Source organism: Pseudophryne corroboree, chromosome 6 (genome assembly GCF_028390025.1).
Source record: "Pseudophryne corroboree isolate aPseCor3 chromosome 6, aPseCor3.hap2, whole genome shotgun sequence".
Classification (NCBI taxonomy): Eukaryota; Metazoa; Chordata; class Amphibia; order Anura; family Myobatrachidae; genus Pseudophryne; species Pseudophryne corroboree.
In genome coordinates, this window is record NC_086449.1 from 219,906,214 (window position 1) to 219,918,696 (window position 12,483).

Consider the following 12,483-nt stretch of genomic DNA (forward strand, 5'->3'; position numbering starts at 1 on the left):
TCTCATGATCCCACTGACTGGGGACTGGGTAATAATATTACAGAATCCATGAGAGAATATTTTTCCCGCAATCCATTAAAAAATACTTGGTCCGATTTTTCAGCATCTAGGAGAATCTATACTGATGGCACACGACTTCTGACTCCAGATCTATTTTGGAGAAAAAAAATTAATGTTGAAAGTGTTCATCGCGATTGGCTTATATACTCTGAATCAAAAGGCACAGTATTTTGCATTCCTTGCTAACTGTACAGCAGTACATCGCATGCCATTGCAGCAGCAGGATTTAATGATTGGAAAAATGCTGGAACAAGGTTTAAGGAACATGAAACATCAAGTGATCATCGCAGCTGTGTAATGAAATTAACACAACGAGCCAAACATAGTTGCCGGATAGACCATGCCCTTGTTCAACAAATTGATAATGAACAAAAATACTGGAGAGAAGTATTAAAGAGAGTTGTTTCCATTATCAAGTTCCTAGGGGAACGTGGTTTACCCTTTCGGGGCCATGATGAGCTACTTGGTTCTCATCAGAATGGATGTTTTCTTGGATGTCTAGAACTTATTGCCCAATTTGATCCATTTCTTGAGAATCATATCAAGCAATACAGAGGAGCAGAAAGTGGAGTAATTACATGTCCTCAACCACAGTTGAAGAATTTATTGGTCTTATGGGAGCTAAAGTGTTAGAAACAATAGTTAATGAACTGAATCTAGCCAAATATTATTCTGTTATTGTGGACTCCTCTCCAGATCTCAGTTATGTTGATCAACTAGCAATAGTTGTGAGATATGTAAACAAAGATGGACCAGTTGAACAATTTTTAAGATTTGTGCCAATACATTCCCATACTGGAGAGCACCTTGAAAACACCTTACTATCCGTGCTTTCAGAAGAAAATATTGACATTTGCAATTGTCGAGGACAAGCTATGATAATGCCAGCAATATGTCTGGCAAATACAATGGCCTGCAAGCAAGACTTTGTGCAATCAATCCTTTAGCACTGTATGTACCTTGTTCTGCTCACTCACTCAATTTAGTGGGAGCATGTGCTGCTGATTCTTGTGTAACAGCAGTATCATTCTTTAAATTTTTGGAGTGCCTTTACAACTTTTTTTCTTCATCAACTCATCGATGGGAATACTTACTAAACATCTTAGCCAAGCATCTGGACACCTTTTCCTAAAAAGACTGTCAAGTACAAGATGGTCAGCTCGTGCTGATGCCACAAAAGCATTAAGAAGAGGCTACAAGGAAGTTGGTAATGCACTTAATGAACTGAAGGACTTAGAACAACAACCTGCGAATGCTTGAGGAGAAGCAAAAGCTCTGGGAGAGCAACTTAATGCTTTTGAAATGGCTATCTTGCTTGTTGTATGGGGAAAAATTCTTGAGAGGTTGGATGCAACAAGTAAGACTTTGCAAAAAACAAAAGTTTGCATTGATGAAGTTGTGAAGCTCTATAGTTCACTGGAGGAATATGTCCAAAAAATTAGAGATTCTTTTGACAAATTTGAAACTGAAGCCAAACTAATGACATCCAACCATCTTTATCCAGGTGAAGGCAGGCGCTCAAGAATAAGGAAACGTTTCCATGATGAGGAAGAGACCGACGATGAACCGCATTTTTCAGCAGGAGAAAAATTCATTTTCACTACCATCAATATCATAATAGATTGTCTTCTTGTGGAGCTGAAGAAGCGAAACAAGTCTTATGAAAACATCAATAGGCGGTTTGCAATTCTTAAACCATCAGCTGGAGTACCCATAAATGAGCTCGGTAGTTTGGCAGATAATCTGCAAAACACTTATCCAGACGATCTTGATGAGAGCTTTACTGAAGAATTTTTACAATTTTCTTCAATGTTACCACAGGAGGATAACCCAGTGGCAATGAGGCAGTATATCAGTGACCAGGATCTCCTGGATACATTCCCCAATACAGAAAACATACTACGTATTTTTTATATGTATGCCTATTGCTAATGCAAGTGGAGAAAGATAATTTTCCTGTTTAAAACGAATAAAAAATGAAAGAAGAACCACCATGGGTCAAGATCGTCTGTCAGCACTGTCTTTGCTGGCTGTAGAATCAGGTCTTGTTAGTAGTGATGAGCACCGGAAATTTTTCGGGTTTTGTGTTTTGGTTTTGGGTTCGGTTCCGCGGCCGTGTTTTGGGTTCGAACGCGTTTTGGCAAAACCTCACCGAATTTTTTTTGTCGGATTCGGGTGTGTTTTGGATTCGGGTGTTTTTTTCAAAAAACCCTAAAAAACAGCTTAAATCATAGAATTTGGGGGTCATTTTGATCCCAAAGTATTATTAACCTCAATAACCATAATTTCCACTCATTTTCAGTCTATTCTGAACACCTCACACCTCACAATATTATTTTTAGTCCTAAAATTTGCACCGAGGTCGCTGGATGACTAAGCTCAGCGACCCAAGTGGCCGACACAAACACCTGGCCCATCTAGGAGTGGCACTGCAGTGTCACGCAGGATGGCCCTTCAAAAAACTACTCCCCAAACAGCACATGACGCAAAGAAGAAAAAAAAGAGGCGCAATGAGGTAGCTGTGTGACTAAGAAAAGCGACCCTAGTGGCCGACACAAACACCTGGCCCATCTAGGAGTGGCACTGCAGTGTCACGCAGGATGGCCCTTCCAAAAAACACCCCCCAAATAGCACATGACGCAAAGAAAAAAAGAGGCGCAATGAGGTAGCTGTGTGACTAAGATAAGCGACCCAAGTGGCCGACACAAACACCTGGCCCATCTAGGAGTGGCACTGCAGTGTCACGCAGGATGGCCCTTCCAAAAAACACCCCCCAAACAGCACATGACGCAAAGAAAAAAAGAGGCGCAATGAGATAGCTGTGTGACTAAGATAAGCGACCCAAGTGGCCGACACAAACACCTGGCCCATCTAGGAGTGGCACTGCAGTGTCACGCAGGATGGCCCTTCCAAAAAACACTCCCCAAACAGCACATGACGCAAAGAAAAAAAGAGGCGCAATGAGGTAGCTGTGTGACTAAGATAAGCGACCCAAGTGGCCGACACAAACACCTGGCCCATCTAGGAGTGGCACTGCAGTGTCACGCAGGATGGCCCTTCCAAAAACTACTCCCCAAACAGCACATGACGCAAAGAAAAATGAAAGAAAAAAGAGGTGCAAGATGGAATTGTCCTTGGGCCCTCCCACCCACCCTTATGTTGTATAAACAGGACATGCACACTTTAACCAACCCATCATTTCAGTGACAGGGTCTGCCACACGACTGTGACTGAAATGACGGGTTGGTTTGGACCCCCACCAAAAAAGAAGCAATTAATCTCTCCTTGCACAAACTGGCTCTACAGAGGCAAGATGTCCACCTCATCATCATCCTCCGATATATCACCGTGTACATCCCACTCCTCACAGATTATCAATTTGTCCCCACTGGAATCCACCATCTCAGCTCCCTGTGTACTTTGTGGAGGCAATTGCTGCTGGTCAATGTCTCCACGGAGGAATTGATTATAATTCATTTTAATGAACATCATCTTCTCCACATTTTCTGGATGTAACCTCGTACGCCGATTGCTGACAAGGTGAGCGGCGGCACTAAACACTCTTTCGGAGTACACACTTGTGGGAGGGCAACTTAGGTAGAATAAAGCCAGTTTGTGCAAGGGCCTCCAAATTGCCTCTTTTTCCTGCCAGTATAAGTACGGACTGTCTGACGTGCCTACTTGGATGCGGTCACTCATATAATCCTCCACCATTCTTTCAATGGGGAGAGAATCATATGCAGTGACAGTAGACGACATGTCCGTAATCGTTGTCAGGTCCTTCAGTCCGGACCAGATGTCAGCATCAGCAGTCGCTCCAGACTGCCCTGCATCACCGCCAGCGGGTGGGCTCGGAATTCTGAGCCTTTTCCTCGCACCCCCAGTTGCGGGAGAATGTGAAGGAGGAGATGTTGACAGGTCGCGTTCCGCTTGACTTGACAATTTTGTCACCAGCAGTTCTTTGAACCCCAGCAGACTTGTGTCTGCCGGAAAGAGAGATCCAAGGTAGGTTTTAAATCTAGGATCGAGCACGGTGGACAAAATGTAGTGCTCAGATTTCAACAGATTGACCACCCGTGAATCCTTGTTAAGCGAATTAAGGGCTCCATCCACAAGTCCCACATGCCTAGCGGAATCGCTCTGTGTTAGCTCCTCCTTCAATGTCTCCAGCTTCTTCTGCAAAAGCCTGATGAGGGGAATGACCTGACTCAGGCTGGCAGTGTCTGAACTGACTTCACGTGTGGCAAGTTCAAAAGGTTGCAGAACCTTGCACAACGTTGAAATCATTCTCCACTGCGCTTGAGACAGGTGCATTCCACCTCCTATATCGTGCTCAGTTGTATAGGCTTGAATGGCCTTTTGCTGCTCCTCCAACCTCTGAAGCATATAGAGGGTTGAATTCCACCTCGTTACCACTTCTTGCTTCAGATGATGGCAGGGCAGGTTCAGGCGTTTTTGGTGGTGCTCCAGTCTTCTGTACGTGGTGCCTGTACGCCGAAAGTGTCCCGCAATTCTTCTGGCCACCGACAGCATCTCTTGCACGCCCCTCTCGTTTTTTAAATAATTCTGCACCACCAAATTCAAGGTATGTGCAAAACATGGGACGTGCTGGAATTTGCCCAGATTTAATGCACACACAATATTGCTGGCGTTGTCCGATGCCACAAATCCACAGGAGAGTCCAATTGGGGTAAGCCATTCTGCGATGATCTTCCTCAGTTGCCGTAAGAGGTTTTTAGCTGTGTGCGTATTCTGGAAAGCGGTGATACAAAGCGTAGCCTGCCTAGGAAAGAGTTGGCGTTTGCGAGATGCTGCTACTGGTGCCGCCGCTGCTGTTCTTGCGGCGGGAGTCCATACATCTACCCAGTGGGCTGTCACAGTCATATAGTCCTGAGCCTGCCCTGCTCCACTTGTCCAGATGTCCGTGGTTAAGTGGACATTGGGTACAACTGCATTTTTTAGGACACTGGTGAGTCTTTTTCTGAGGTCTGTGTACATTTTCGGTATCGCCTGCCTAGAGAAATGGAACCTAGATGGTATTTGGTACCGGGGACACAGTACCTCCAACAAGTCTCTAGTTGGCTCTGCAGTAATGATGGATACCGGAACCACGTTTCTCACCGCCCAGGATGCCAAGGCCTCAGTTATCCGCTTTGCAGCAGGATGACTGCTGTGATATTTCATCTTCCTCGCAAAGGACTGTTGGACAGTCAATTGCTTGGTGGAAGTAGTAAAAGTGGTCTTACGAGTACGACTTCCCCTCTGGGATGACCATCGACTCCCAGCAGCAACAACAGCAGCGCCAGCAGCAGTAGGCGTTACACGCAAGGATGCATCGGAGGAATCCCAGGCAGGAGAGGACTCGTCAGAATTGCCAGTGACATGGCCTGCAGGACTATTGGCATTCCTGGGGAAGGAGGAAATTGACACTGAGGGAGTTGGTGGGGTGGTTTGCGTGAGCTTGGTTACAAGAGGAAGGGATTTACTGGTCAGTGGACTGCTTCCGCTGTCGCCCAAAGTTTTTGAACTTGTCACTGACTTATGATGAATGCGCTGCAGGTGACGTATAAGGGAGGATGTTCCGAGGTGGTTAACGTCCTTACCCCTACTTATTACAGCTTGACAAAGGCAACACACGGCTTGACAAATGTTGTCCGCATTTCTGTTGAAATACTTCCACACCGAAGAGCTGATTTTTTTGGTATTTTCACCAGGCATGTCAATGGCCCTATTCCTCCCACGGACAACAGGTGTCTCCCCGGGTGCCTGTCTTAAACAAACCACCTCACCATCAGAATCCTCCTTGTCAATTTCCTCCCCAGCGCCAGCAACACCCATATCCTCCTCATCCTGGTGTACTTCAACACTGACATCTTCAATCTGACTATCAGGAACTGGACTGCGGGTGCTCCTTCCAGCACTTGCAGGGGGCGTGCAAATGGTGGAAGGCGCATGCTCTTCACGTCCAGTGTTGGGAAGGTCAGGCATCGCAAACGACACAATTGGACTCTCCTTGTGGATTTGTGATTTCGAAGAACGCACAGTTCTTTGCTGTGCTGCTTTTGCCAGCTTGAGTCTTTTCATTTTTCTAGCGAGAGGCTGAGTGCTTCCATCCTCATGTGAAGCTGAACCACTAGCCATGAACATAGGCCAGGGCCTCAGCCGTTCCTTGCCACTCCGTGTGGTAAATGGCATATTGGCAAGTTTACGCTTCTCCTCCGACAATTTTATTTTAGATTTTTGAGTCCTTTTTTTACTGATATTTGGTGTTTTGGATTTTACATGCTCTGTACTATGACATTTGGCATCGGCCTTGGCAGACGACGTTGATGGCATTTCATCGTCTCGGCCATGACTAGTGGCAGCAGCTTCAGCACGAGGTGGAAGTCGATCTTGATCTTTCCCTATTTTTGGAACCTCAACATTTTTGTTCTGCATATTTTAATAGGCACAACTAAAAGGCACCTCAGGTAAACAATGGAGATGGATGGATACTAGTATACTTATGGATGGACGAGCGACTGCCGACACAGAGGTAGCTACAGCCGTGGACTATCGTACTGCGTCTGCTGCTAATATAGACTGGATGATAATGATATAAAAAATATATATATATCACTACTGCAGCCGGACAGGTATATATTATATAATGACGGACCTGCTGGACACTGTCAGCACTGCAGACTCCTAAAGTAAGCTACTAGTATCAAGAAGATAGAAAAAAAAAAACACCACAGGTAGGTGGTATACAATTATGGATGGACGAGCGACTGCCGACACAGAGGTAGCTACAGCCGTGGACTACCGTACTGCGTCTGCTGCTAATATAGACTGGATGATAATGATATAAAATATATATATATATCACTACTGCAGCCGGACAGGTATATATTATATAATGACGGACCTGCTGGACACTGTCAGCACTGCAGACTCCTAAAGTAAGCTACTAGTATCAAGAAGATAGAAAAAAAAAAAACACAACAGGTAGGTGGTATACAATTATGGATGGACGAGCGACTGCCGACACAGAGGTAGCTACAGCCGTGGACTACCGTACTGCATCTGCTGCTAATATAGACTGGATGATAATGATATAAAAAATATATATATATCACTACTGCAGCCGGACAGGTATATATTATATAATGACGGACCTGCTGGACACTGTCAGCACTGCAGACACCTAAAGTTAACTACTAGTATGAAGAAGATAGAAAAAAAAAACCCACCACAGGTAGGTATACAATTATGGACGAGCGACTGCCGACACAGAGGTAGCTACAGCCGTGGACTACCGTACTGCGTCTGCTGCTAGTATAGACTGGATGATAATGATATAAAAAATATATATATATCACTACTGCAGGACAGGTATATATTATATAATGATGGACCTGCTGGACACTGTCAGCAGAATGCGTTTATAGAATAAAAACACCACACGACGAGTGTTTAACTTTTTCAGGCAGACAATCACAATATACTGGTGGTCACTGGTCACTGGTCAGTCACACTAGCAGTGGCACTCTGGCAGCAAAAGTGTGCACTGTTAAATATATGTACTCCTGCTATAACTGCTCCCCAGTCTCCCCCACAATTAAGCTGTGTGAGCAGTGAGCACTCAGCACAGTCAGATATACATAGATGATGCAGCACACTGAGGCTGAGCACAGATATGGTATACTGTGTCACTGTGTATCGTTTTTTTTCAGGCAGAGAACGGATTATATTAAATAATAATAAAACTGCACTGGTGGTCACTGGTCAGTCACTAGTAAACTCTGCACTCTCTGAGTACTCCTAAGCTCCAGTAAATCAAGTGTCTCACTCTCACTATCTTTTTCTATTCTAAACGGAGAGGACGCCAGCCACGTCCTCTCCCTATCAATCTCAATGCACGTGTGAAAATGGCGGCGACGCGCGGCTCCTTATATAGAATCCGAGTCTCGCGATAGAATCCGAGCCTCGCGAGAATCCGACAGCGGGATGATGACGTTCGGGCGCGCTCGGGTTAGCCGAGCAAGGCGGGAAGATCCGAGTCTGCCTCGGACCCGTGTAAAAAGCGTGAAGTTCGGGGGGATTCGGTTTCCGAGAAACCGAACCCGCTCATCACTACTTGTTAGACAACTGGACTTCAATGACTTAGTGCAGGCATGTCCAAACTGCGGCCCTCCAGCTGTTGTGAAACTACACATCCCAGCATGCCCTGACACAGCTTTAGCATTCTCTGACAACAAAACTGTGTCAGGGCATGCTGGGATATGTAGTTTCACAACAGCTGGAGGGCCGCAGTTTGGACATGCCTGACTTAGTGGATGCTTTTGCAAAAAATAAAAGCACGCAGAATAACACTGTAACAATAATTCTAAAGTTAAAGGGATGCTCTATCTGTGAAAAGAAAATTGATTGTAACTGTATAGTGATGAGGGATTTTTTTGTACGACAACGTTTACACTTTGTCATATCAGGCATTAGAGGTTAATATAACTAACTTTGTTGAGGATTGTTTGAAGTGTTTTTTTATGTCAAACGTACAATGGCCCTCATTCCGAGTTGTTCGCTCGGTATTTTTCATCGCATCGCAGTGAAAATCCGCTTAGTGCGCATGCGCAATGTTCGCACTGCGACTGCGCCAAGTAACTTTACTATGAAGAAAGTATTTTTACTCACGGCTTTTTCTTCGCTCCGGCGATCGTAATGTGATTGACAGGAAATGGGTGTTACTGGGCGGAAACACAGCGTTTCAGGGGCGTGTGGCTGAAAACGCTACCGTTTCCGGAAAAAACGCAGGAGTGGCCGGAGAAACGGTGGGAGTGCCTGGGCGAACGCTGGGTGTGTTTGTGACGTCAACCAGGAACGACAAGCACTGAAATGATCGCACAGGCAGAGTAAGTCTGAAGCTACTCTGAAACTGCTAAGTAGTTAGTAATCGCAATATTGCGCATACATCGGTCGCAATTTTAAGATGCTAAGATACACTCCCAGTAGGCGGCGGCTTAGCGTGTGTAACTCTGCTAAATTCGCCTTGCGACCGATCAACTCGGAATGAGGGCCAATATTAGAAAAAAGTTGATCAACATTGTTTGCACTTTGATTTAAAGCATTATTTGCACTGTTTATGTCTACAACATTGCAACATTGCACTATATTTTCCAGTAGGCATTAAATATATATATTGTTTATATATTACATACAGGTATATTGCATTTTCTCTGATATCAGCTGTTAAAAGTTAATATACTGTACTATAAATTATTTTGTACTACATTGTTTGCACTTTCTAGGGTATCAGGCGTTAAAAATTTTAATAAATTATTTTATATTACGTTTGCACTGTGTTTTTATGTGCCTTTTTAATGTTTGTTATGCCAGTAATGCTTAAAGTTTTAAAATGTAGAATGTAAGGAGGAAAAATTACAAATAATGTAAGGGTAATAAATCAGGAATGAAAATATAGTGTTATGGATTGTTTGAGGAAGGGGGGGCCCCAAAACGGTGTCTTGCTTAGGGCCCGATGAGATCTAAATCCGCCTCTGACGATTGGGAATAATAACTTATGCTAAGCACAGCGGTAGCAGAGCGAGGCACCTTGCCTGAAGCATAGCGAGCGTAACGAACCATGCGAGGGGACACGGCGCACTAATTCGGGTTCCCGTTCACTTAACGAAGAAAACAACACCAAAATTGTTAAAAAACTCATGTCGACCTTGTTCATGTCGACCTAATGACCATGTTGACTTATGTCAGGTGTCGACCTAAGTGTGGTCGACCCTATGACCCATACCCGGTCGTACTACATAAATATTCATAGGAGACTAAAATGTAATAATTGCTAATGGTATGGTTCTATAGCACAGTAAAACAATGACATTCTGAGTGAAATTCATAAACAATCATGCTACAACTGGTTAGAATAGTACATAAAGCCAGGTCACACACCGTTCGTCACAGATCCCTGAGTGTGTGCTTTGGTCCCAGCTTTGGATTATTACGCACTAAAGTGGTCATTCTGAGTTGATCGCTCGCTAGCAGTTTTTAGCAGCCGTGCAAACGCTATGCCGCCTCCCACTGGGAGTGTATTTTAGCTTAGCAGAAGTGCGAACGAAAGGATCGCACAGCGGCTACAAAATAATTTTGTGCATTTTCAGAGTAGCTTCAAACCTACTCAGCGCATGCGATGACTTCAGACCATTCAGTTCCTGATTTGACCTCACAAACACGCTCTGCGTTCGCCCAGCCACGCCTGCGTTTTTCCTGGCACGTCTGCGTTTTTCCGAACACTCCCTGAAAACGGTCAGTTGACACCCAGAAATGCCCCCTTCCTGTCAATCACTCTGCGGCTGCCATTGCGACTGGAAAGCATCGCTAGACCCTGTGTGAAATGACATTGTTCGTTGTAATAGTACGTTGCGCATGCATATTGCGCCACATACGCATTCGCAGAAGTAACTTTTATTGCCTCATCGCTGCACAGCGAACGAATGCAGCTAGCGCTCAACTCGGAGTGACCCCCTTAAGACTAATATAATGATCTACCTGCACCAAAATCACTATCCAGTAATGGAGGATACTGAATATAACATATATAGAGTACAGAATGCTTGTAGTTTGCCAACCCTCTAAAACTCAGCTGGATGCTTAGATATGAGTAAAATAATTTATTGTAATAAATAACTCATAGATTTTATCATTTCAGTCATGCCAAAAAAAAGTTGTGAACAGCAAAATTGATTCATATGGTATTATTACGTTTTTTCGAGAAAAAAAAAATAATAATTCCAAAATGTACTATTGGATTCTTTAAAATTGCACTGGCAAAACTCACAAACTGAAAACATTTACATTACAAACAACTCTATTAAAATTGCTTTGTATATTACTTTTTCTGTTGAACCAGAAATACAAGTTTTGTGAATTGTTTTGGTGTAATAAAAAAGAACTTTTAGCACAATGGGCATGATTCAGATGCGGTTGTGCTTGCTGCTGCTGTTGCTATCTTTTGCCATGTTGAGGGACTGCTATTATTGTGACAGTATACAAAAAACTATCAACTTTCAGTCCACTGCAAATAGGTTAAAGAGAGATAAAGTAAATTGCGGATCTATAATGGGTGCAGGGTTTGCAGTAAACAGAGGGACCTACACCGCACACCATGCACCCATATAATTATACCTACCCCTCCGGAGTCCAGCAGCGGCCGGCACTGGTGACATAATCAACTGGAAAAATGGAGGTTCTAGTATGAATGGTCGACCATGTTAAGGTCGACATTCATTAGGTTGACCACTATTGGTCGACATATATATGGTCAACATGGATTAATAGGCGACACATGAAATGGTCGACACGAGACAGGTTGACACATGAAAAGGGCGACATGGATTTTTAAACTGTTTTTGGTGTAATTTTTTCCGTAACATGACCAGGAACCCCAATTAGTGTACCGCATCCCCTTGCATGCTCGCTTCACTCGCCATGCTGCTGGCTCCGCTACCGCTGTGCTCGGCACAGGCACCGTGGCGGAAGACGCCCCAGGGCTTGACGCCATGTACCATCTCAACTAACTGCTCGAGTATATGCAACCATCCCAGGAGGGCAACCCGGCACACGACCCCGAGGAAGCCCCGCCCGACAGAGTGGTAACGTAAATGTTGAATTGTAACTGTTGCCCAGCCTCTCTTTTTTCCCCCCCAACTAATGGCATCTTTTTCTATTTTCACCATTAATGTGAGGAGTATTAAGGATAAGCTTAGGAGACAATCTGTGTTTACTTTTTTAGAAAGTCAGAAATGTGATGTGTATATGTTGCAGGAATGTTCTCTTCCCTTCTCCAAGTCCTACAAACATCTGGGCAGGCAGGGGTCTCACGGTGCCTCCTGTTGGTCCGGTGGGGGTGAGTGTAAGTCGGCAGGGGTCACCGTTCTTAATAGGGGGAGCCTCTTCATGCTAGATTCTGTTCAGGAGCTTGTCTGCAGCAGATTGCTGATTGTAGATGGCTCCTGGGCAGGTGAGCCTATTAGGCTAATCTGCGTGTATGCACCCCCTGGTAAGAATGAGCGTTTGGAGCTTTTTCAGACCCTGCGACTGCAGCTTGCAACCACTAGGGCGGTAGTGATGGCAGGAGACTTTAACTGCACCATGGAGGAGGATGGACGCAGCACCGGCAACTCTACCAAGCTTGATGCGACATCTAAACTGCTTATAGAAATGGTGACCGAAGCATCATTGCAGGATGCTATGGGCTCCATGGGAGCTGGCTCCGTAAATTGCAGGTGGAGCCGCCCCGATGGCACTGTGCCTTCCAGCATTGACTTTGTGTTTACCTCTAGAGAAGTGAAGCAGACTAGGCATGCAGTGGTTCCCTCGTTCTTCTCAGACCACAGGGCCATTTTCTTCCAAGGAGTCCTGGGCAATGGCTTC